General features: G+C 42.5%; 1 long non-coding RNA gene across 1 annotated transcript; it reads left to right on the forward strand.

Annotated features, from left to right (window-relative positions):
* The first annotated feature begins 255 nt into the window (after positions 1-255).
* On the forward strand, positions 256-915 carry LOC142290517 (uncharacterized). Its single transcript, XR_012750331.1, has 3 exons — positions 256-310; positions 394-553; positions 680-915. It is a non-coding gene; the product is annotated as an uncharacterized LOC142290517 (long non-coding RNA).
* Positions 916-5215: the final 4300 nt, after the last annotated feature.

Raw genomic sequence — 5215 nt, forward strand, 5'->3', positions numbered from 1 at the left:
TTTGGGGGGGTTTTCTGATGCCTTCCATGGCTTCAAAATGTTAAAGTTCTTTTTTTTTTAATTTATTTCTAATTAATTTTGTTTTGTTGACAGGTCTCATGGCGGAGGCAGGACGAGGATTCTGATGGGGAGGGAGGTGGCATCGATGTCGAACTCCTCATCGACCTCGTCCATGCTCGAGAGCCGCTGTGGGACATGAGAGACCCCCGCCATGCCAATTCTATCATCACACGGCGGCTCTGGGAAGAAGTGGCAGCAGAACTCATAGATGGGTGGGAGGACCTTGACACGAGGAACCGTAAAAGAGCAAGTAAGTATTCCAAACATGCTTTGCAAAACTCACCATATTAAAAGATGAATTTAATTTTGTTTGTTTTTTTTTTCTCTTTTCAGTTACCCGTCTGACGACCCGGTGGCGTTCACTCCGTGATCGCTTCAAGAGGGACTTAAACAAGGAGATGCAGGCTCCAAGCGGTTCGGCGGCACGCAAGGGCACCCAATACCGGTATGGGCGTGCCCTTGCGTTCCTAAGAGGCAGCATGCTTCCAAGAAGGTATGTATATATTTTTTGGGTGTTTAATTCAAGCATCTTTGAATGTATGTATCCTTTGTAATCGATCACATGCTACGTCAAATGTTAATACTATATGTTAATTTTTTTTTTTTTATCATTCCACAGAACCGTCTGTAGCACCGTGGAGCCTGCATCAGAAATTAACCCTCTTGGAGCGATTGCTGAACAGAACGTCACCGGTGAACCCTCCAACAGGCCCTCCACTTCTGATCCCTCCCTTCCTTCTACCTCTTCTTCTGAACCCTCCCTCCCTTCCACCTCAACTTCACAGCCCTCCCTCCCTTCTACCAATCCCTCTAATCCCTCACTATCTAACCTCCCATCTTTCCCCTCTTACCCAACCTGCCCATCGGCATACTGGCAAACCTCATTACATGAGGCTGGTCAGAGAGTAGGTGTTCCCTTATCTGACCACTCTACGGCTCACGAAACTCGAACCGCGTTAGGTTCGGGTCGTCAGCGTCACAGTGGTCAGAATAGGGGCAGCCCCGAGTTCTTACACCTGAACGCATTGATCCATAGCTTCATCAAAGTTTTATCGGACCAAATAATCGCTGGCTTCAACCTTGGAAACCATAGTTTACAAGTGTTGACCAGCAAGATGGATGAGGTGCTTTCAGCTGTAAGGCAAACACCTAGTCAACATTTTTTTCATTCTGTTATCGGTGATCTGGAAAGCCTACCGTCTGACCAGCAAATCCATGTAATGAGGGCTTTCCAGAATGCCATCCAGCAACTCCATCAACATCCCCCTCCCACCACTGCACCACATCTATCCACAGCCCCTCAGATGCCACCCCCAGTACACTTACAGCCTCCGACACAGACTCACCAATACTCACAATCTACAATACCCACACATTACAGAAACCCTATGCACACTACAAGATCTGTACAAACATCCCTTTATTCCCCATCTCCATTTTCCAGCCCACACGACAACACTTCCACAACTCCATCCCCAACCGCACTGTCTCCTGCACTTCCTAACCCATTACATCATTCTTCTTCCTCCTTCCGAACCCCAACATCTTATCCAACCTCCACCTTTCCATTTTCTAACACTCTGCCTTATACCAACCCTCAACCTACTCCAATACCTCACCCTTCTACAAGCTCTCGCCCATCTACCAGCCCTCAACTATCTTGTCTTTCAAGCCCTTTTCTGCCCACCACTTCTCTTTCTTTTTCTACACCCTCACCATTACCTCTTACCCAACCTTCACCTACCCAATCCACACTTAATACCCAAACTGTTGGAGGGAACAATTCTGCGAGCGGATCCACCGATGTCTCCACCCCACATTACCAAAATTCATAGTTTGTTTGTTTTTTTAAATTAATGTAATATTAAATTTATGTATAATAAATTGTTACTTTTTCTTGAACATTGTGTTTGTTTTTAATTTTACTTAGTTATTGGAATTAAATATTAAAAATGGGATAATGGTACACATACAGTGGCTGGTGCCGATGTTGTGGTATAGCAAGATGCATGCCACTACACGGGTAGAGGATGTATAGTTCTGGGGGATTTGTGGTGACACGGGGACAGTATAGCATAACGACATTTGTGGCAGATGTTGTGTGTTGTCAATTGACAAGGAGGAAGGCGATTCCTGTAAAGGGGCGGGACAGTCATCAGACTACCATGTTTGCCAGTGTGTCCCAATTTCACTGTCTGAACTTGGCTGAAGTTCAACTGGGTTTGGTTTCACTAATAATGAAAAAAAAATTAAACCAACTTTGTTTTTTATAAACAAACTTTTGAAAAAAATAAAAAAACAATTTTCAATTGTAAAATTCAAATTTAATATCATTTGTAAGAATGTTTTGTAAAATTTAGACTAAAAACACAGAAAGTAATTATGAAACATGGATTTAAATGTTACACAAAATCACAAAATGTACATTATCAGACACGGATTACAATCTAAGTACATCAAACCATTGTATCCTGCCACTCCAGACGACCAATATCCGACACAAAATATGACGCAAACTCGTCACGAATACGCAATACTTCAGTGGTGGTACGGAAGGAAACGTTGCTGTACTGTGTTAGGGTACAGTTTTTCATTTCTTCTTCCAGTGGAGGAACGCCATTTGACAACAAAAAGTTATGTAATATGACACAGGCTTTGATTATTTCGTCAACAGTCTCTATTTTCACATTTATTGCCGTTGTCAAGATCCTCCAGCGAGCAGTTAAAATCCCGAAAGCACATTCGACCATGCGCCTTGCACGGCTTAGCCGATAATTAAATATTTTTTTCTCATGTGTTAGCCCACGACTTGAGTATGGTTTTAATAAGTTTTGGGACAATTCAAAGGCCTCATCCCCCAAACATACAAAGGGGAGTGGTGGTCCATCACTTTGTGGAAGCGGTTTTGGTTGCGGGAAAGCAAAATGTCCTCCGTAAAGATTTCTTCCAATTGCCGAATTCTTTAAAACTTGGGAATCATTTGCTCGGCCAAATGCCCCAATGTCCACGGCCAAAAACTTATACTGTGCATCGGCAATTGCCATTAGCACAACAGAAATTTTTTTTATAGTTGTAGTATTCTGACCCAGTGTTTTGTGGCTTAAGAATCCTGATATGCTTGCCGTCCACGGCACCGCAGCAATTAGGGAAGTTGCATATTTGGTAGAATTTTTCAGCTGCATCCATCCATTGCTGCTCGGTGGGGTGAGGAATATATTCGTCTTTTAAACATTCCCACAAAGCCTGGCATGTGGAGCAGACGATTCCAGAAATTGTAGAAATCCCCACTCGGAATTGAAAGTGTAAGGATGAGTAAGATTCTCCAGTAGCGAGAAATCTGTAAAAGATCAAAAGAAAAATTAATAATCAATCATACTTGGCAAAAAATTAGATTTTACATTTTAAGATTACATTTTGTGTACCACATGCTTACCTCAAAGTAATGAGTAGACGCTCGGCAGGACTAATAGCCTTACGGAAAAAAGTATCTTTCCGCTTGATAAAAGGATCCACCCGCTCCAATAGACGATTAAAAGTGTCCTCAGGCATGCGCACATAGTTGATAAATTTTTCAGAGTGCCTTCTCAATTCAAGGTAAAGAGTGTAAAAGACACCACGGAAAATCCTGGTTTCATTAATAGGGTGAACCCAGTAGCAACGCCTTCTCTGTTGACGACGACGTTGCCGTTGAGCTTCTGAAAATCGATACGCCAAGACATTTGCCTGGTAGGAATATTCGATATAGGCTTCAGCGATCTTCCCCGTTATGACGTCCATTTCTCTAGTTTTCTAGCCTGTCTGAGATAGATTGTGCCTCCTCTCATATATATATACACTTGAAAACGTGAATTTATTGAGGAACGCCCACTAATTATCCAATTACCAAAGAAACGGATTCCGACGGAATCCGTTTTTTTGTCCGTTAACAGAAGCATAACGGATGTAACGGACGTAACGGATCCGCTATTTTACGGGAATCCATTAACGGATTCCAGTAAAATAACGCGTCAAATGGTCCGTTGGGCATCCGTTGTTTGACGGATGCGTTGTTTTAACGCACCTACTGTTTTGACGGAGTCCTGCCACCGCAAGTGTGAAACTAGCCTAACTCAGCATTAGCTGCTACCCGGCTGCTGGCAAAGCAAATAAGAGTTGATCAGTAGAATGCCGGATGTCAGACCTCAGCTGGAAATGGAAAACCGTTCTGTGGTCATATAAATCAAAATGTGAAATTCGTTATGAAAATAACAGACACAGTGTCCTGCAGACTCAAGATTAGAGGGACTATCCAGCTTGTTATCAGCAAACAATTCCTGCATCTCTGATGGTATAAAGTTAAATTATTGCCTATGACATGAGCAACTTACACATCTTGAAAGGCACTATTATTGCTGAGCATTATATAGAGGTTGTTACAGCCGCAGGGGTGGGTGTGTAACAGAATGGGTGAGTGGACTCACTGGGCCTCGGAGCCCAAATTTTCTCAGCAGGGGCTGAGAGATGACCTGGTCTTCTCTAGAGCTGATGATGATAAGGTTAATTTATGTCTTGCTAAATTCTACTAAAAAGGGGGCTGAAAGCCCGTACTTACGAAGCGCTCACTGATATCCTAATCAGGCACGAATACTAATATTCTTTATAGCAAGATACTATTTATTTTAATAGCACATGAATAGTTAATGGTACATAGGCATTTAGAATCTTATACAATAACAGAAATATGAATCAACATTACCGTTTGTTGTAGCAATCCTTTCACATCGGAGGGAACTCGAGTTAATGATAAAGGAATCAACATCATGGCATCTTGCATCACAGGAACAGTGCGTACACTTCAATGTCCTGGAAGGTTTCCCTTAACATTAAGCGAGTCCGGTGTATTTTTATAGGAAAACTTTGTAGGTTGTGTTTAAATGGTCACCAGCATGTGACAGCTGAGTCATGTTCATGTAACTTGACCACAAACTGCTGTGGGCACCAGCAGCTTCCTGCACATTTCCTGCACATTTAGCCAGTTGTCAACTGGCCGACCACAGTTTGACCATAGTGTTAGTGAAATATTGCAATGAGCCGTAAATTTCATATGCAAGCTTCCTTAAACCTGTCTTTAAGCCAACCACAAGTTTCCGGTAAGTGGAACTGTAAATGTGACTTC

This window comes from Anomaloglossus baeobatrachus, chromosome 2 (assembly GCF_048569485.1).
Source record: "Anomaloglossus baeobatrachus isolate aAnoBae1 chromosome 2, aAnoBae1.hap1, whole genome shotgun sequence".
Classification (NCBI taxonomy): domain Eukaryota; kingdom Metazoa; phylum Chordata; class Amphibia; order Anura; family Aromobatidae; genus Anomaloglossus; species Anomaloglossus baeobatrachus.